Source organism: Callithrix jacchus, chromosome 1, assembly GCF_049354715.1.
Source record: "Callithrix jacchus isolate 240 chromosome 1, calJac240_pri, whole genome shotgun sequence".
Lineage (NCBI taxonomy): Eukaryota > Metazoa > Chordata > Mammalia > Primates > Cebidae > Callithrix > Callithrix jacchus.
The window spans coordinates 135,166,174-135,188,185 of record NC_133502.1 but is presented as its reverse complement, the minus strand read 5'-3'; the positions used below and the strand labels follow the sequence as shown (position 1 = coordinate 135,188,185).

The 22,012-nt window shown below is 37.7% G+C and overlaps 1 protein-coding gene and 1 long non-coding RNA gene across 12 annotated transcripts in view; one reads left to right on the top strand and one right to left on the bottom strand.

Moving 5' to 3' along the window:
• LINGO2 (leucine rich repeat and Ig domain containing 2) overlaps positions 1–22,012 on the top strand; it is a 1,279,451-nt gene that overhangs the window by 1,238,924 nt on the left and 18,515 nt on the right. The gene's annotated exons all lie outside the window — the stretch shown is intronic.
• LOC103793494 (uncharacterized) overlaps positions 1–22,012 on the bottom strand; it is a 29,133-nt gene that overhangs the window by 1,486 nt on the left and 5,635 nt on the right. The window lies entirely within an intron of this gene.

Genomic DNA, 22,012 nt, shown 5'->3' with positions numbered 1-22,012 from the left:
TGTCCAGTTCTGTTGGAATAATACACTCTTTTACAGAATTAGAGAGACTATAAAACCCACATCCTTTGTACAACAGAATTGGATTAAAGACAAGCAATTAATCTCCTCTGCATTTTCTATTCAGGGGCATAAGACATAAGACATAAGTATTGTACAATGTTTAATTTTAAAATTGTATCCCATTTCCTGTATAAGAGACCTCCATCCCAACTAAATCTTAAATGTCATTGAAATGTCATAAATGTGCAACCAATCTATCAAAGCCAGGTTTTAATTACCTTTTACACTAACTGTGCACTTAAGAAACGATTTCAGATCTTGTCCCATTTGACCCAGTGAAGTAAGTAAGACAGTTATTAATGTTCTCATTTGAGAGGTAAGGAAACTGAGAGACAAAAAGTTAAGGATCTTACCCAGAGATACCCAGCAGGTGGCAGGGCCAGATTAAATGCAAGTCTCCTAATTCACAGTCCCAATAATAGCAGCCATAGTAATGCCTTTTATCAATGTTATATCCCTCATTTGGAAAACTCTCCATTTTGGTATTGGGCAAGCGAACAAAGCACTTCAGGCAATATTAAACCACCAGAAATCTCTCTTGTAACAGGTAGATGTCTGCCTGTGTGTCTACCTGATAACTAAGATATAGTTAACTACTTACGATAACTACCACAAAGGTTCTGATTTGGCCAATTCTATTCTGGGTTTTGATTAAGCAAGCTTTGGGTAAAACCCACATATCTGTACTTTATAATATACATTTAATATATATACTTATATAGTAATACATTTACAATGTATATTCATTTCAATATTTAAATATTCTTAAGTTATATATGGTTCAAAATTCAAAAGACACATAATTACATTTAAGTTTTCTGTTCCACCTCTGACTCCCAACAGAGGCAAGATAAAATTCACAAAAAGAGGAAGCAACTACTCAACTGCTTCCTCTTTTTGTGAATTTTATCTTGTCTTGTCTTCAATATTCCTGCCTGAAAGTCAGCCTTTGGGGAAGGAAAATACACTTCTTCTCAGAAGACATTAAATTTTTCCACAGTTTTGAAGCAGAGTGATTTATCTTCTTGGCAACAGAATTGTTATGTTCCCACTAAGTCAAGTAAACAATATTATCTTTGTCTTCTTCCAAAGCTATTTTATTCACATACAGGCAAAGATGTGTTTAAGTATTTTTTCATATTTTACATAAATGTGGATCTTCATTGTAAACTCTCTACAGATAATTCTACAGTCAGTCTTCAAATGATCAGTCAACTCCTCCAGAAAGAACATTCGCTGTTTTAGAACACAGGAGTTCATCAGACACACCTGCATGCTTATTAAAACACAGATTTGGGGGGCCTCATACTTTGAGAACCCTAATCTAAGGCAACATTTATCAAGTTCTTCACTAATGTCTTAAATTAATTGCTGACCTAAAATATATTAGTGGCCATAGAAACAGCATCATGTGGTGCTTACTAAGTAGCAGACACTGCTCTACACACTTTACATATGTTAAATTATTTAAGCCTGCAACAATTTTACGAAGTAGGGATTGTTATTATCCCATTTTACAAAAATAAAATTGAAGCAGACAGGTTAAGTAACTTCCCCATTTTAATTCATTCAGGTGGTAAGTGCTAGGACCAGCCTGATTCCAAACCCATGGGCTTACCCATGAGTCTGTACCAGCTTCCTGACCTCAAGATGAGGCCTAATAGATACTTGCTTCCATATAATCAGCACCAAGTTTGATTAAGAACCACTTTTCTTTACTTCACAGCTATCAAATGTGAAAACAGCACAAAAGACAACTACCTACTTTTTTATAAAGAAGACATCTTAAGTCACTACAATTTGTGTCAGATTTCACCTATAATGAATTTAGGAAATTTTCAGTGCACTTGTAGCCTTTCAGAAACAGTTTTATGAAATGAGACATAACAGTGTTTGGAACCCAATAACATGTCTTTTATTTTCTACTTTAATTTTTATTTTTTATTATACTTTAAGTTCTAGGATGCATGTGCAGAATGTGCAGGTGTGTTACATAGATATAGACATGCCATGGTGGTTTGCTGCATCTGTCCCCCGTCATCTACATTTGGTATTTCTTCAAGTGTTATTTATCCCTACTCCCCGACTCCCTGCAGTCTCTTCCCTAGTCCCCCTACCCCTCAGCAAGCCCCAGTGTGTGATGTTCCCCTCCCTGTGTCCATGTGTTCACATTGTTCAACACCAACTTATGAGTGAGAACATTCAGTGTTTGGTTTTCTGTTCTTGTGTCAGCTTGCTGAGAATGATGGTTTCCAGATTCATTCATGTCCCTGTAAAGGACATAAACTCATCCTTTTTTATGGCTGCATAGTATTTCAAGGTATATATGTGCCACATTTTCTTTATCCAGTCTATCACTGATGGGCATTTGGGTTGGTTCCAAGTCTTAGCTATCATGAACAGTGCTGCAATGAACATATGTGTGCGTGTTTCTTTATAATAGAATGATTTATAATCCTTTGGGTATATACTCAGTAATGGGATTGCTGGGTCAAATGGTATTTCTATTTCTAGATCCTTGAGGAATCACCACAGTGTTTCCACAGTGGTTGAACTAACTTATACTCCCACCAACAGTGTAAAAGTGTTCCTATTTCTCCACATCCTCTCTAGCATCTGTTGTCTCCTGATTTTTTAGTGATTGCCATTCTAACTGGCATGAGATGGTATCTCAATGTAGTTTTGATTTGCATTTCTCTAATGACCAGTGATGATGAGCTTTTTTTCATGTTTGTTGACTGCATAAATGTATTCTTTTGAGAAGTGTCTATTCATATACTTTGTGCACATTTTGATGGGGTTTTTTTCTTGTAAATTTGTTTCTTTCTAGATTCTGGATATTAGCCCTTTATCAGATGGGTCGATTGCAAAAATTTTTCCCATTATGTTGGTTACTGGTTCTTTCTAATGATAGCTTCTTTTGCTGTGCAGAAGCTCTTTAATTTAATTAGATCTCATTTGTCTATCTTGGCTTTTGTTGCCATTGCTTTTGGTATTTTAGTCATGAAGTCCTTGCCCATCCTATGTCCTGAATTGTATTGCCTAGGTTTTCTTCTAGGGTTTTTATGGTGTTAGGTCTTAGGTTTAAATCTTTAATCCATCTGGATTTAATTTTATAAGGAAGGGATCCAGTTTCAGCTTTCTGTATACAGCTAGCCAGGTTTCCCAACACCATTTATTAAATAGGGAATCCCTTCCCCTTTACTTGCTTTGTCAGGTTTGTCAAAGATCAGATGGTTGTAAACGTGTGGCATTACTTCTGAGGCCTCTGTTCTGCTCCATTGGTCTATATCTCTATTTTGGTACCAGTACCATGCTGATTTGATTACTGTACCCTTGTAGTATAGTTTGAAGTCAGGTAGCGTGAAGCCTCCAACTTTGTATTTTTTTGCTTAGGATTGTCTCAGCTATGCAGACTCTTTTGTAGTTCCATATGAAGTTTAAGGTGGTTTTTTCCCAATTCTGTGAAGAAAGTCCATGATAGCTTGATGGGGAAAGCATTTAATCTATAAATTACTTTCGGCAGTATGGCCATTTTCACAATATTGATTCTTCCTAACCATGAGCATGAAATGTTTTTCCATCTGTTTGTGTCCTCTCATTTCCTTGAGCAGTGGTTTGTAGTTGGTTTTTTAAAAATACAATGCATTTATTTGGTCACATAAAATTTATGTACAAAATTATATACAGTATATAAAACAGTGCCTTAATATATATGGTGCTATTAATTCAAAGCAGTAAGGTCCAGGTACCGTGTGTGCTGGATCCAACCTACATCAGCTTTGCAAGAGTCAATTGTTAATTTCTCACAAATTATAAACATGTCAATATCATATTGTCAGGTAGAAATTGATCATGCTAGAAAATACTTACATCATAGAAATTAGCAAAAGCTAGAAAACAGAACTTCCTCAACCCCTGCCCACCCATTTTCCCCGCCCTTTGGAAAGCTGGTTGTCAAGCATTTACTACTCTTCCAAGTAGGCCTTGAATCCTAAACCAAACTCTACTTCATAGGGACTTTTAAAAAGAAAGGTAATTTAAATAGTGCATTACCATTAAATAACATGTTAATCACAGTATTGAGTTCTTAACTTCAACCACTAAATTCTTGCCAGTAACCAAAAATGTGGATTAGACACACAGAATTTATCTCATCCCTTTGCTATTAAGGATCTAAATAATTATTTCTGCACAGTCCTTAAAGCTAAACATATGATGAGGAAGAAATGCCTCTAGGTCCTCAGTGTGATATTCCTAGGATGCAAATCAGAAGTCTGGATTTTTAATAACTTCTCTGGCAACAGAATGAACAATGTGGAGTATGTCTGGGGCAGGTTCGATAAGTTTGCATTGTGCTTCTAACCTGCCTGTCTTTGACCCTTGTACCAAGCATTTTTTAAAACCAACTAACATTTTGGAATTTTCTAGAATTAAATAGGCTTGGAATTCCTCAAACACGTTGAGATTATTCTTAAATTTGCCCTATCGACCCTTTCTTTCTCTAAGCTGATAAGCAAAAAACCTTAACTTTTTCTTTTGTCAATCTTAGTGATGGCTGAAATGTTGAGTAAATTAGATGACTTTATGGTATTTTAATTACCTACTCCCTGTTTGTTAAGCCCAACTGTTTATGGTCAAAACATCTATTCAGTAATCAGAGGAAATACTGACTGATTTTGTGCCGGGAACACCTGAAGCTATGCTAAACCTGGAATAAAAGCATACAATACTGGGTGGTAATAAACAGAGTCATGGTGATTAGCATTGCATGGACTGTGTTGCAGGTTCTTCAAGGGAATTCACATTATCCAAGTAGTATCTGCAGGCCTTTGGTTACTCAATAGGAAGGTGAGACTGTCCTGTGTTTTTTAGACATTCCTATCATTCTTCAAAACTATACCAACACCCTAGCACTCCAAAGTCCCCTAAAAGCTTTCTCTAAAGAACTGTGATGACTCCTAATAAGGGAGTGAATAAAAATAAATGGTCTTCAATTGCAGCTCTTTTGCTTAATCCCAGAAAGAGTGAATAGGACCTAAATGGAGGCATCATGGGGGATTGGAGCTTGAGGTAACATCTCTCCTGAACCCCTAACATGACAGCATGTGATCTTCATCCTCTCAGGTCCAGAGAGTACAAAGCCATCTCTCTCATCACGGTTCTCAACTGTGTATTCACACAGCAGTTTTAATAGATAAGCCAAGACATTTTTTACCAATAACAGATTGAGTGTGGAAGTTTGTGAGTAATGAACCCTATTAACCAGCGGAATGAACCACTGACTCTCAATATAACATCATTTTGACTTCCTCTTGAGTCCATTTGTACTCTTGAGTAGAAGCGAAAAGGGTAAATTTCATTAATATATTTTATCTCACAGACCCATAATCTGGGAATGTCGCAGGAATGTGCCTTACATGTAAATGTCACTGATCACACACATAGAGCGCTGCCACTCTATCTGGCTTTTGATAAAACACTAATACAATAAAAACTGAAAAGATGGATGAATGAACCATCAGGTCCTTTGATTATTCTTAAAGTAACATTTCTTTCTTGCAATGGCAATACTAGTATCTACAAGTTGTCTTCAAGGAAGCCCAGGTCCTCTTTCTACAGAAAAGAAAGGTACTTAGAAGTTACATCTGAAAACCCAAAGGCTGAGCTAAGCTAGCAGTGACTGTTCCCACCTGATCCAGTTCTCTTTTCCCTTGGAAACATACTAACCACGCTGGCTTCTCATCCTTTCCTGCTGAAACATATCATTCCTTAAATGCTTTAGAGCTTCAATTTCACAGCTATTGCTGTAAGTCAGAAAGAGAATTTGACCTGCTCCTCCTTAAGAGGTGTGAATTCCTTAGAATAGAGTTTCTGTGCTACACTCTTCTATTGAACGAGTGGTCCATTCATCACCTGAATGAGAATAATCTGAAATTGTTCATTAAAAGTGAAGACTCCTGGGTACCTCCCTGGACCTGATGAATCAGAACAAATATTCTTCCCTGTTTTACTCTCCCAGAACGATTTCTTAGTACACTATAACTGGAGAATCCACTACTGTAAGCCAACAATGGCATTTATTTAAGGTATCTGTTTTAGTCAGAATTTCCCAGGAGAAACAAAACCAGTAAGATGTGGATGCACGTACATGTACACACAGATTTATTATGGCCATTGGATCATGCAATTATGAAGGCCAAGAAGTCCTACCATCTGCTCTCTGCGAGTCAGAAAACCAGGAAAACTTGTGATATAGTATAGACTGAGCCCAAAGGCCTGAGAACCAGGAGCTCCCATATCAGACAGCAGGAGAAGATGGATATCTCAACTCAAGCAGAGAGAGAGAAAAAAAATTGGCTCTTTTTCAGCCTTTGTGTTCTGTCTGGACCCTCACAGATTGAATGATGTTCGCACACATTGGTAATAGCACATCTTCTTTACTTGGCCTACTGATTGAAAGGCTAAAGTTTTGGTAACTATCCTGGCATCTCTTAGTTATATTCAAATTGACACATAAAATTAAACATCAGTGTCGTTTGTGGCAATGGTAAGGAAATCAGGGAGTCGTCCATGTGCAAAAATTGAAGAAGGGCATTCCAGGTGGAAAAATACTTTTTGACTCCTGCAGTAAGCCTTGATACCACCCTGTCTGGAATATTAAGAAATTTCTACTTAAATGAAAAAAGAAGTTAAACTCTTTATTCTATAAATTGGTCTTACAGTAAATAGACCTGGGATTGAGGTGGTGGAGAGCCAAGCCCAGATCACAAGGTGTCAATCGCTGTCGAGGTCAGCACTAGTCCAGACCCTGCACTGTGGAGCTGTCACTTGTTCATGACACACTGAGGTTGTTGGAGGACTTTTAGGAGGGCTTTTAGGTGGACCGAGAAAGGAAGATTAGGATACGAAGGGGAAACTCTCCTTGTTAAACAAACTTGCAGAAAGTCTAGCTTTCTTACATCCCAGGTTTCCAAAATCTTGCTATTCTCCTCAGACAATTTTATCTAATTAACATCTATTTTTCACTCCTTTACGCAGTAATCAGCTTTCAATTACCAGAACCCAGCTGCTGATGCTGAAAAGTACTGAGAAATCAGATTCACACAATAAATCCTTAGATGCCCTCAGCATGTCCTGAACCAAGACAGAGAAGTTTGATTCCTCAACTTCCCCCTTTTACCTACGTAACTTTCATTCCTTTCTCTTTCTTTTTTTTTTTTTTAACATTCCTTTTTATAAACCCTTTTGTGACTCTGGTTCCATTCTAGTACCCATTATTGAAGGCCTTAGGGAGTGGATCAAAAAATATAAACAAACATGAACACTAACAGAAGTGTCAATCTTACAAGGTTAGTAAACACTTTACGCATTTACATATACCAATATTTTTCATTTGGTATTTACGAATAAACTAATGTTGAAGAGCATTCTATCTAAAGGTAGTATTCATGTATCCATTTGACACAGGGAAATTTATCCTCCAGAGAAAAAATTTTGTCAGCACTTTACAAATCCTGTGTTACTTTTCTAAGAGATGCCATTGAAATCTGTCCCCAAACAAACTTGACTTACACTTAATTAAAGAGCTAATTCTTTTGATATAATGATTACTTCTAAAAAGATTACATTTCATGCCAGGCACCATTGCTGACGTCTGTAATCCCAGCACTTTGGGAGGCAGAGGTAGGTGGATCACTTGAGGTCAGGAGTTTGAGACCAGCCTGATCAACATGGTCTCTACTAAAACAAACAAACAAAAAAATTAGCCAGACATGGTGATGCACACCTGTAATCCCAGCTACTTTGGTGGCTGAGGCAGGAGAATCACTTGAACCCACCAGGTGAAGGTTGTAGTGAGCCAAGATCGTGGCCACTGCACTCCAGCCTGAATGACAGAGCAAAACTCAGTCTAAAAACAAAAAGAGGTGAAATTTGAAATAATTTTCATGTGCAGATGTGCAGTATGTATATTTTATAATACGTTGGCCACCTAAAGACTTTGGGTGAGAGGGAAATATGGGACAGACTAAGATGGAAGGGAAGGAAGAAGAAAGGGAAGAGGGCATAATAAGAAAGAAAGAAGGAAAGAGTAAGAACAAGAGAAATAAAGGAGAAGAGAAAATTAAGAGGGGATAGGAAGGAAAACAATTAGAGAGGAGAGAACCACCATTTGCTAAGGGCTTTCTCTATTCTTGCTACTTTACGTACTTTTAACTCATGGAAGTATCAGAATAGAGTAGAAAGCTGTAGATAGTATCCTTGACATTGATAAGCTCAGGCCTTATGAATTTACATAATATAATTAACGGTTATCACATTACAGAATCAGAAATTGGACTCAGATATGGCTATTCCCAATGCCCTATTCTCTTTCCATGTTATTTATTCTCATGGTTATATCTGTGTCCATAGCATACCATTACATCTTCCAGATCTTGATAATCAGTTGCTAGTTCCAAGTTTTTAATCGTGAAGTCAGCTGCCAACTCTGACAATGCTGATAAGAAAATAACATGCTTAACTCTTATTAGTCCAATTTCTTACAATGAATATCAGAACAAGGATTGAGAGTCAAAGGCAACATTGCTTCCTTGGCTGTTAATAGACTTCATAAACATCCCTCTTCTTACAGTGAAAAAAATGGAACACAAAAATTGGTGTTTACTCAGGGTTAAAATGCAAAGCTCTCACTGTTACAGTCCTCTAGCTGTAAATATGACAAGGCCCCCAACAGGCAGAAAAATCTGCTCCGTTCCAGTTCCAAACCTCTTACCTGATTTTAGACATGTTTTTTCCTAAAACTACATTAATCAATTAAGAAGAAAGACAGATCCCCAGAGCCCAAGGGAAAAAACAGCCAACGACTGTCAAGAGGGAGGGTCCATATGTCCCAGGCACAGAGGTGACCATATGTCCTCTCAAGAGGGAGCATCCACATGTCCCAGGCACAGAGGTGGCCCTATGTCCTCCTTTGACTAAGCTAGTCTCTGTTTTTCACTCCTGCCCAGCATTAGTACAAACAGTGCCCCCACCCCTGCAGAAGCGAGCCAGTGTGGGCGGTGTAGTCTGTGGTCACTCTACTTGTAGAAAACCTAGATTACCAGAGTAGATACAAATGTAGCCCCTTTTACCTTGGATTTTTCATGCTGAGAACATGAAATATTAATACATTATGAAGCTTTGATAAAACTGAAACTGGTAAATTAGATAAAAGCTGCTTGTTTAATTTACAAAATATATTGAGAGATAGGGCTTAGTCTTTCTGCTATGGCAGGTCTACAGCTTCTCAAAGATGGTAGAGGGACCTCAGCCAGGTCAATGACAGATCTACTTTGGAATCCTAGCTCTGCCACACTAAGTGACCTGGATCTGGTAGTTCAGCTCTCCTGAGACTCAGCTGTCTATCGTATTAAGGGGATAGGAATAATGCCACCTACCACTCAGGGTTTTTTTGTTGTTTTTTTCTTTTACTAGAGTAATTACGGCTTTAGACCCAGAAAGTCCTGAGTTCAAATCCCATTCCTACTACTGCCATCGCTGCAAGTCCTTGTACAACACGTAAACTTAACCCAGAGACTCACTTTTCTTCTCTATAAAATGGTAATGAGAACATTTCCTATCTCAGGGGAGACTGTTTTGCAGACTGAATAAAATAATGCATATAAGATAATCATATCATACGTATTTTTACCATTATTTTGAAATATATAAAAATTTTTTTAAATTATACTTTAAGTATATGTGCAGAACATGCAGATTTGTTACATAGTTATACACATGCCATGGTGGTTTGCTGGATCTATCACCCCGTCATCTACATTAGGTATTTCTCCTAATGCTATCCCTCCCCTAAGCCCCACCCCCTGCTATGCCTCCCCTTTCCCCTCAGCCCCCGACAGGCCCCAGTGTGTAATGTTCCCCTCCCTATGTCCATGTATTCTCATTTTTTAATGCCCAATTATGAGTGAGAACATGTGGTGTTTGGTTTTCTGTTCTTGTGTCAGTTTGCTGAGAATGATGGTTTCCAACTTCATCCATGTCCCTGCAAAAGACATGAACTCATCCTTTTTCATGGCTGCATAGTACTCCATGGTTTCTATGTGCCACATTTTCTTTATCCAGTCTATACTGATGGGCATTTGAGTTGGTTCCAGGTCTTTGTTATTGTGAACAGTGCCACAATAAACATACATTTGCATGTGTCTTTATAAAAGATGATTCATAATCCTTTGGGTATATACCCAGTAATGGGATTGCTGGGTCAAATGGTATTTCTATTTCTATATCTTTGAGGGATCGCCACACTGTATTCCACAATGGTTGAACTAATTTACACTCCCACCAACATGTAAAAGCATTCCTATTTCTCTACATCCTCTCCAGCATCTGTTGTCTCCTGACTTTTTAATGATCGCTGTTCTAACTGGTGTGAGATGGTATCTCAATGTGGTTTTGATTTGCATTTCTCTAATGACCAGTGATGATGAGCTTTCTTTCATGTTTGTTGGCTGCATAAATGTCTTCTTTTGAAAAGTATCTGTTCATATTCTTCACCCACTTTTTGATGGGCTTGTTTTTTTCTTGTAAATTTTTTTAAGTACTGGTAGATTCTGGATATTAGCCCTTTGTCAGATAGGTAGATTGCAAAAATTTTCTCCAATTCTGTTGGTTGCCGGTTCACACTAATTATAGTTTCTTTTGCTGTGTGGAAGCTCTTTAATTAGATCCCATTTGTCTATTTTGGCTTTGTTGCCATTGCTTTTGGTGTTTTAGTCATGAAGTCTTTGCCCATGCTTATGTACTGGAATGTATTGCCAAGGTTTTTTTCTAGGATTTTTATGGTGTTAGGTCTTATGTTTAAATCTTTAATCCATCTGGAGTTAATTTTTCTATAAGGTTTAAGGAAATGATCTTTTCCTTTCAGCTGTGTAGCCCCCACCTCCATACATACACACAGGCACACACACACATATACATTCCTTGATGCTCACCTTGGGATGCAGTTCCAGTATTAGGAGGGGCCCAGGGAGCATGGGGCCAGGGCCCCCGTGGCTGGTGGTGATAAATCAGAAAACTTTCAGCTTTCTGCATATGGCTAGCTAGATTTCTCAACACCATTTATTAAATAGGGAACCCTTTACCCGTTGCTTGTTTTTGTCAGGTTTGTCAAAGATCAGATGGTTGTAGATGTGTGGCATTATTTCTGAGACCTCTGTTCTGTTCCGTTGGTCTGTATCTCCGTTTTGGTATCAGTATTGTGCTGTTTTGATTACTGTACCCTTGCAGTGTAGTTTGAAGTCAGGTAGCATGCTGCCTCCAGCTTTCCTTTTTTTTTTTTTTTTTTGGTTAGGATTGTCTTGGCTATACAGGCTCTTTTTTGGTTCCATAGGAACTTTAAGGTGTTTTTTCCAATTCTGTGAAGAAAGTTCATGGTAGCTTAATGGAGATAGCATTGAATCTATAAATTATTTTGGGCAATATCACCATTTTCATGATATTGATTCTTCCTAATCATGATGGAATGTTTTTCCATCTGTGTCCTCTCTTATTTCCTTGAGCGGTGGTTTGTAGTTCTTGAAGAGATCTTTCACATCCCTTCTTAGTTGTATTCCGAGGTATTTTATTCTCTTTGTCGCAATTGTGAATAGGTGTTCACTCATTATTTGACTCTGTTTGTCTGTTATTGGCCTATAGGAATGCTTGTGATTCTTGCACATTGATTTTGTATCCTGAGACTTTGCTGAAGTTGCTTATCAGCTTAAAGAGATTTTGGGATGAGACTATGGGGTCTTCTAAATATACAATCATGTTGTCTGCAAATAGAGACAAGTTGACTTCCTCTCTTCCTAACTGAATACCCTTTATTTCTTTTTCTTGCCTGATTGCCCTGGCCATAACTTCCAATACTGTGTTGAATAGGAGTGATGAGAGAGGGTATCCTTGTCTTGTGCTAGTTTTTAAAGGGAATGCTTCCAGTTTTTGCCCATTCAGTATGATATTGGCTGTGGGTTTGTCATAAATAGCTCTTATTTTGAGATACGTTCCATCAATACCTAGTTTATTGAGAGTTTTTAGCATAAAGAGCTGTTGAATTTTGTCCAAGACTTTCTCTGCATCTATAGAGATAACCATGTGGTTTTTGCCTTTGGTTCTGTTTATGTGGTGGATTACATTTATAGACTTGCATATGTTGAACCAGCCTTGCATCCCAGAGATGAAGCCTACTTCACCATGATGGATAAGCTTTTTGGTGTGCTGTTAGATTCAGTTTGGTAGTATTTTATTGAGGATTTTCACATCTATGTTCATCATGGATATTTGCCTGAAATTTTCTTTTTTAGTTGTGTATCAGGATAATGTTGGTCTCATAAAATGAGTTAGGGATGATTCCCTCTTTCTGTATTGTTTGGAATAGTTTCAGAAGGAATGGTACCAGCTCCTGTTTGTACCTCTGGTAGAATTCGGCTGTGAACCCATCTGGTCCTGGACTTTTTTGGGTTGGTAGGCTATTAATTGCTGCCTCAATTTCAAACCTTGTTATTGGTCTATTTTGGTCTATTCAAGGATTCAAATTTTTCCTGGTTTAGTCTTGGGAGGGTGGAAGTGTCCAGGCATTGATCCATTTCTTCTAGATTTACTGGTTTATTTGCATAGAGGGGTTTGTAGTATGCTCTGATGGTAGTATGTATTACTATGGGATCAGTGGTGATACCTCCTTTATCATTTTTTATTGCATCTATTTGATTCTTCTCTCTTTTCTTCTTCATTAGTCTGCCTATTGGTCTATTTTGTTGACCTTTTCAAAAAACCAGCTCCTGGATTCACTGATTTTTAGGAGGGTTTTTTGTGTCTCTCTTTTAGATTTTCTCTGATGTTAGTTATTTCTTGTCTTCTGTTAGCTTTTGAATTTGTTTGACCTTGCTCCTCTAGTTATTTTAATCATGACATTAGGGTATTGATTTTAGATCTTTCCTCGTTTCTCTTGTGGGTATTTAGTGTTATAAATTTCCCTCTAGACACTGCTTTAAATGTGTCCCAGAGATTCTGGTATGTTGTGTCTTTGTTCTCATTGGTTTCGATGAACATCTTTATTTCTGTCTTCATTTCATTATTTATCCAGTAGTCATTTAGGAGCAGGTTGTTCAATTTCAATGTAGTTGTGTGGTTTTGAGTGAGTTTCTTAATCCTGAGTTATAATTTGATTGTGAGTAGGTCTGAAAGATGGTTTACAATTTCCATTCTTTTGCATTTGCTGAGGAGTGATTTACTTCCATGTGGTCAATTTTAGAATAAAAGTGCAATGTGGTACTGAGAAGAATGTATATTCTGTGGATTTGGGGTGGAGAGTTCTGTAGATGTCTGTTAGGTCTGCTTGGTCCAGAGCTGAGTTAAATTCCTGGATATCCTTGATACTTTTCTGTCTTCTTGATCTGTCTAATATTGAGAGCGGGATGTTAAAGTCTCCCACTATTATTATGTCAGAGTTAAATCTCTTTGTAGGTCATTAAGAACTTGCTTTATATATCTGGGTGCTCCTGTATTAGGTGCATATATATTTAGGATAGTTAGCTCTTCTTGTTGCATTGATCCCTTTACCATTATCTAATGCCCTTCTTTGTCTCTTTTGATCTTTGTTGGTTTAAAGTCTGTTTTATTAGCAACTATGATTGCAGCCTCTACTTTTTTTTTTTCTTTCCATTTGCTTGGTAAATCTTCCTCCATCCCCTTATTTGAGCCTATGTGTGTCTATGCATTGTGAAATGGGTCTCCTGAGTACAGCACACTGAGAGGTCTCGATTTTTTAATTTGCCAGTCTGTGCCTTTTGATTGGGGCATTTAGCCCATTTACATTTAAGGTTAATATTGTTATATGTGAATTTGATCCTGCCATTTTGATGCTAGCTGGTTGTTTTGCCTGTTGATGCAGTTTCTTCAAAGTGTCGATAGTCTTTACAATTTGGTATGTTCTGGGAGTGGCTGGTACTGGTTGTTCCTTTCCATGTTTAGTGCTTCCTTCAGGAGCTCTTGTAAGGCAGGCCTGGTGGTAACAAAATCTCTCAGCATTTGCTTGTCCATAAAGGATTTTATTTTCCTTCACTTATGAAGCTTAGTTTGGCTGATTGTTAAATTCTGGGTCAAAAAAATCTTTAAGAATGTTGAATACTGGCCCCCACTCTCTTCTGGCTTGTAAGGTTTCTGCTGAGTGATCTGCTATGAGTCTGATGGTCTTCCCTTTGTGGGTGACCTGACCTTTCTGTCTGCCCTTAGCATTTTTTCCTTCATTTCAACCCTGGTGAATGTGAGGATTATGTGTCTTGGGTTGTTCTTCTTGAGGAATATCTTTGTGGTGTTCTCTGTATTTCCTGGACTTGAATATTGGTCTTGCTAGGTTGGTGAAGTTCTCCTGGATAATATCCTGAAGAGTGTTTTCCAACTTGGTTTCATTCTCCCCATCACTTTCAAACATACATTTGGTCTTTTCACATAATCCCATATTTCTTGGAGGCTTTGTTCCTTTCTTTTCACTGTTTTTCTCTAATCTTGCCTTCTCATTTTATTTCATTGAGTTGATCTTCAATCTCAGATATCCTTTATTCTGCTTGATCAATTCAGATATTGACACTTTTGTATGCATCACAAAAGTTCTCATGCTGTATTTTTCAGCTCCATCAACTCATTTATGTTCTTCTCTCTGCTGGTTATTCTCATTAACATTTCATCTAACCTTTTTCCAAGGTTCTTAGTTTCCTTGCATTGGGTTAGAACATGCTCCTTTAGCTCAGAGAAGTTTGTTATTACCCACCTTCTGAAGCCTACTTCTGTCAGTTCATCAAACTCATTCTCCATTCAGTTTTTTCCCTTGCTGTTGAAGAGTTATGATTCCTTGAAGAAGAGGCATTCTGGTTTTTGGAGATTTTAGCCTCTTTTGTGCTGGTTTCTTCCCATCTTTGTAGATTTATCTATCTTTGGTCTTTGAAGTTGATGACCTTTGGATGTGGAGTCTGAGTGGCCATCCTTTCTGTTGATGTTGAAACTATTTTTCCTGTTAGTTTCCCTTCTAACAGGCCCCTCTGCTGCACGTCTGTTGGAGTTTGCTGGAGGTCCACTCCAGACCCTGTTTGCCTGGGAATCACCAGCAGGGGCTGAAGAACAGCAAGAATTGCTGCCTGTTCCTTCCTCAGGTAGCTTCGTCCCAGAGGGTCCCGCCAGATGCCAGCCTGAGCTATCCTGTATGAGGTGTCTTTCAGCCCCTGTTGGGAGGTGTCTTGCAGTCAGAATACACAGGGATCAGGGAGCCACTTGAGGAGGCAGTCTGTCCCTTATCAGAGCTTGAGTACTATGTTGGGAGATCCGATGCTCCCTTCATAGCTGCCAAGAAGGGATGTTTAAGTCAGCTGAGGCTGTACCCACAACTGCCCCTTTTCCTAGGTGCTCTGTCCCAGGAAGGTGGGGGCTTTATTTATAAATCCCTGACAGGCGTCTGCCTTTTTTCTGAGATGCCCTACCCAGCAAAAAGGGAGCCTAGTGACAGTCTGCCTGCAAAGGCATTGCTGAGCTGCCATGGGCTCTGCCTAGTTGCTGTGTAAACATCTGTGTGACTTTGTTTACACAGGTGAAGTTAAAATAGTCTACCTGAGCCTCAGCAATAGCAGATGCCCCTCTCCCCACTGAGCTTGAATGTCCCAGGTCAAGCTCAGACTGCTGTGCTGGCTACAAGAATTTTATGCCAGTAGATCTTAGCTTACTGGTTTTTGTGTGGGGGGGACCCACCAAGCCAGATCACTTGACTCTGGCTTCAGCCCCCTTTTTTAGGGAAATGAGTGGTTCTGTCTTGCTGGTGTTCCCGAAGCTACCGGAGTATGAGAGGGGAAAAAAACTGCTGCAGCTAAAACCTGGGGCACTGGTGTTGTAGGCACTGCAGGGAATCTCCTGGTCTGCAGGTTGTGAAGACAGTAGGAAAAGTGCAGTATCTGAGCCAGGGTGCCAGAGTGTCAGGAAATGTCCCTAATGGCTTCCCTTGACTAAGAGAGAAGTTCTCTGGCCCCTTGTGCTTCCCAGGTGAGGAAACGCCCCACCCTGCTTCAGCTGACCCTTGTTGGGCTGAACCCACTGTGTGATCAGTCCCAATGAGATGAACCTGGGATCTCAGTTGGAGACGTGGAGATCACCCAGCTTCTGCATCAGTCTGCCTGGGAACTGCGCACCCAAGCTATTCCTATTTGGCCATCTTGGTGGAAGTCCCCTGAAAGATATTAAATAAGGCCTATAAATGATTTGTTCCAGAAATTTTTAGTTAATATTTCTTTTTTTCTGGCCACACATAGTTAGCCACTAACAGGCCTACTTTGAAACCAGTTTTCTTATTGGAAAACTAATCTAAGAGTTCACCTAGTTGTACATACTCAATGAAGCTTTGACATAAACATAATCTATGAATTATACTCCTGAAGTAGCTAAATTAAAGCCTCACATGACTTTGTTTACCATAAATAAACTTAAATTGTCAGGATTCATTCCTTTATCTAAGCTGTTTTATACTGTATCTGTGTTCTTTCATAGTTTATCTGTTTTTCACCTTCATTTTGAATCATGATAATCTCAGTTTGCTGAGCCATTTACTGGTTTTCTTTCAGTACAATTTATTTAAATGGGAATAATTAGCATGTGTGTTACATGAATGTAAATACATTTAAAATAATGAGATTCCCTGTGATTCCAGAAATGTTTACCAAAAATACAAATAAACTAGAATATATACATAATTGATCTTCTCTCTCTCCCTCTTACATGTATTTCCTTAATAAAGAGGGAAAGAGGTGGGAAATTATAATTTTATATAAAATTATATATTATCAGGTTTTTTTAATGGTGGAGATAAACTACCATAACAAAGAAAATAGAAGTAATAAGGAAAAAGGAGACTTCTGCCCTAACTTTATAATATGACCAACTAGTCAACTAAAGATATGGCATCTTATCTATGTGTTGCTCATTCAAGAACAGATGTTAGTTTCCTCAAAATCACTGCAATATAATACACATTGAAAATATTTTTTAAACAGAGAAAGCAGAACTTCTGGAATAAGTAACTACCACCTATTGCACAGTGTAACACTTAAAAAGTTTTTGGCCTATTTCCTCCCAATCTTTTCCTTGACACATAAAGGTATTTTTTCTTAACTATGTTCATGATGTAGATATAAATTTATTTTTTCACTTAATGCCTTTTTCATATAAACATTTTCCAAATAAATATCTCCTGTAGCCATCGTTTTAATTCCTGCATAATAGTCAATTGGAAACATCAGTTTCCAATTATTTTCCATGGCTGGACATTGTTTTTTCAATATTTCAATATATTAAATAATGTACTAAAGTGCATCTTTGCTGCTTAAAGTTGTCATGTGATTCAAATTTGGAAAGTCAAATTGATATCATTAATTTGTTCACTGGATAGTGTTTCCTTACTTGACCATAAGCTGTTTGAGAATAAGTATTGCATTTTCTCATCTCTGTACCCAGCTCTGCTTTGCATATAAAAGGTAGCCAGAAGGTGTTTATTGAGTTCAATTAAATATACTTCCTACTTTGATAGTTTTCTACTCTGTTTTGGACGGAACTCAATTAGTTGGCAACCATCAATAGATAGAAGTTCCCAAATATCTGCTAATGTTAGAGGCAAAAAATATGACATTTTTTGAAATGTAATGAATTGCATGTTCTTGCTTAGCTTGATACATAATATTTTTTACAGGTTGCATTTCTACCACCTAGGAATTTAGTATGAATTAAGAGTAGGCATGAAAATGGGAATTTTAGATGCAGCACTCTATCTGGCAACAGATTACGTTAACAAAGGCCAGAGTTAAACCTTACTATGGCAAGACGTTTTTGTCTAATGTGTAAAAATATGCACACAGAATGTTTTTACAACTAAATGCAAACTGGGATCAGTGATCATTTAGATAGATGATAAATAAATAGACAGTAGGTAATTTTCCAGATGCCTATGTCTTCTCTGAAACAACTTATAAACAAAAAATAGAAGCATAAATCTAGGCATACAAACTAGATTCACATTAATATCAATTGCTATTTATTTATTTTGGCAGAGACTGGCTACCTACCTACTAACCCTATTTTATCTTCTTCATAGCCATGTAGCTAAACTACATTTTCCTGCCTCCTTTGCACTTAGTTGGGTGTGTCCACATGACTGAGTTCTAACTGATGAAACATGAACAGACATTATGAGTTTATTGTTGGGTCTGGTTTATGAAAACCTCAGTATTATGATCCTCTTCATCTTTTTTCATATCAAATGGAAAGGACTTTAAAGACCTAGAAGAGGAAGGAGCCACAAAATAGAGCTTGAGTCCCTCAATGTCTTCAGAGAGCAGAACTAATAAACTTCTATTGTTTTAAGTCACTGAGATTTAAGGGTTTATCTGTTATAGAAGCTAGTAGAAATTTATATTTCTTCATTTCCAGAGTGTTCCAGAAGGGATTTAAGACAGCTATCTTGTCTGCACAGCTTTAAGTAAGAAAGAAGCTAAAATGTCTAGATGCATTCAGCACCGACTAATTAAAACCAGGTAATCTCCAGAGAGATGCTCTTTTGTTCATGAATAACCACACTTGAAAGAGTCCAGTTTTTCGTGGAACAATAGATAAAATTCAAGAATCTGAAAGGGAAGCTACTTAACAGAATTCTCCTCCAGTTGATATTTTCCCAAGTAAACTTTAGTAACCTTAGGAAGGAGAGGTAGTTGTTCTCTGTGGGCACACATTCAATCAGAAGGGCCTAGGTGGGTTTTGAAGCCTGAGCAATTATCACAGAAGGCAACCAAACTTTCTTCGACCCAAAGTGAGGCACGCATTTCTTTTTCTTATTTTAAGTCATGGGATACATGTGCTGAATGTGCAGGCTTGTTACATAGGTATACGTAACAAGCCTGCACATTCAGCACATGTATCCCATGACTTAAAATAAGTGCCATGGTGGTTCACTGCACCCATCACCCATCTTCTAGGTTTTAAGCCCTGCATGTATTAGGTATTTGTCCTAATGGTCTCCCTTGACTTTCACCCCAAGCCCCGACAGGCTCCAGTGTGTGATGTTCCCCTCCCTGTGTCCTTGCGTTCTCATTCTTCAGTTCCCACTTCTGAGTAAGAACATGCAATGTTCAGTTTTCTGTTTCTGTCTTAGTTTGCTGAGGATGATGGTTTCCAGCTTCATTCATGTCCCTGCAAAGGATATGAACTCATCCTTTGTTATGGCTGCATAGTACTCCATGGTGTGTATTGAGGCATGTATTTCGTAGCTCGTCCTAACTATCTTTAGAGGAACTTAAGCAACTTCTTAGCAGAAATTTTTGTGCTGGGTGCGACCACCTCAGTTGTTTTCAGCTATAATATAAAATACTTAACAGACCTTAACATCTACCTTAATAGATTAATACATTGCCTCCAGATTACATATCTTCTCTGTGGCTACTTATATCACAAAAGGTTTTCAGTACTTCCTGCAGTTGAGAGATTTTGTGTCATACCATGAGCAACATTTCCTTTTCTCTAAGTAGTGATGATTAAAGTATAGAGCTCTGACTTTGTGTACACAATCACATTTCATTCACACAGTAACCCTGTAGGACAGTTATTACTATTCTCATTTTAAAGGTAAGAAGACTGAGAATAACAAAGGATTAGATTTAAACACAGTTTGATAATTGCATATCTTTAAGCCATTACCCTATACTGCCTTACAGATTAGGAGCATTTCACATCACATTTGTGAGGCCAACAGGCGTCTTAAGCCAACTTCCCTTTAATTAGTAATATTAATTTCAAAGAGACAAGCCTCAAAGTTAGAGAAAAACACTTGCATCATTAAAAATTTTAAGTAGAATAGGCATACTGTATATGTCCAAGAATTTCTACATAGGCCAAAAGGAGATTCAGAATGGTAGAAGAGCAAATAATTTGCATTTCAAAGAGACCAAAATAAACACAAGAACAGAGGGCTCTCCAGTTTCAGGAAAGATCAAACAGAAACTATTAATTAATGACTTAGGACAGGCTTTGGTGATTGTTCACTAGTCACTTGAATACAAGATGAATTCATGTTTTCAAATAGATACAGTCCAGTGGAAATCAGGGGAAAAGATACCAAAGCAGAGCCCAGAGAGAAAATAAGAAAATTTTGTGTGTGTGTGTGTGTGTGTGTGTGTGTTTTTAAAAGGAAGTGTTACTGAACAAAAATCTGCTTTTTAAAATAGTTATAGTTGCTCTGTATTTGCAATGAGAGGTATTTCAGTGATAATGTATGAGAAAGCATGAGAGAATTATAGGGTAAAAGTTAAGAGCTCAAAAAAAACCTGAATTTAAAAAATAGGCAAATGATGTATCAAGCAATAAAAGTTCTTTCCTCTTCTCCTGAAATCAGGAGAAAATTGCTTCAACAGGATTATATGGAAATGTTAATAGTCTTTGCCTGTAGTTAAAGATACATCATGACTTCTAACTCCTTCCTGGCTAATCTAGAAAACAATTAGGCTAGATATCCTCTTTTGTGTTGTGGTAAAAAAAAGTTGCTGCTGTATTGGGACTGCTCTGCATTTCCAGAGTTTTTTTGGGCAAATGAGTTTTTTCCATTCCCTTGAAGGCAATATACATGAGGGAGGTCCTTTATAACAAGGCCACCTAGAAGACCTCTGTTATAAGACCTCTGTAAATAAGGTATTCCTAGAGACTATGGAATAACTACTCAACAAGCCAGAATAAAGATTCACTCATTCAGATGAAAAGGAACTACGCAGGGGATAGCCCTTAATGGTGGATCCTGAAGAACCCCCAGAAACTGCTTCACAAAAGGAGTGAGCTTTAAAATTCCCCAGTCCCAGAGAACACTAAGTTATCTATAGCACAGTTCCAATCAGATAACAATTTTCTTGATCTTCTTACCACCCCTGAATCGAGACAATAGAGGAAAAGAATAAAGATGCTATCTGACTATATCGCCTGCTCAATTTACTAGTTGTATGCCCATTTTATATCAATTTACATCAATTTCATTGCATTAAATCATATTAACAGCTAATTCAGCTACTTTTTATACAGATAGAATCTTACATTGTCTTTAAAGGCTTCAAACCAAACAGTAATTGACAGCATGTATCAGTCCCTAGCCTGGTAACTATAGACCAAAATACTATCTTCAGTTACCTCCAGAACTGGTCATCTGCAAATGACTAATCAAGAGGTATCTACAGTAGTGGGTAACTGTCTGCCTACTTGCCTGAGCCACTGAGTAATTTTATTATTATACCTGTAAATTTTAACACATCTGATGCTCTCCAAGCCTGGCTTTCATTTTGGCTATTTTCATTTCGCCTTGAATATTCTCTAAGTTGAGCCTGAATATTGAAAGTTTCCATCCCTTCCTTACCAAAAATAAGTAGAGAGAAACAGGTAAAATGCAATGCTCTGGAGGATAATTAGAAATCATGTATAAAGCTATATTTTATTTCTGTTGAAAGAGAGTTCAAATCCAGTGTTTCCTGCCAGGTCTGGGACTTTGGGCTAGATCTCAAGTTGGCTTGAAAACACTTAGTTAACCGTGGTTGAGTTTCCAGACTTGCTCATATTAAAATTGATTTAATTTTCAAATGTTTTATATGTTTTATACAATTTTCACAACTCTTCTATATCTGATTTTCATGGAGACCAGGATTTCTGAAGTTACAGTTGTAGACATCTGGAAATTACAGCCTCAGATGTATTTTGGACAGCATTATTCTTTAAAAGCTTTGCTTTCTTTTTTTTAACCCCTACCCCAACCCACTCCTCACCTACTCCTCTCCATTTGGGAAATAGCTTTACTGAATTTAAAAAAAAATTATCGTTAGATAGCCTGAAAGTTTAAGAGATTCCTGTGCTATCCATTTAT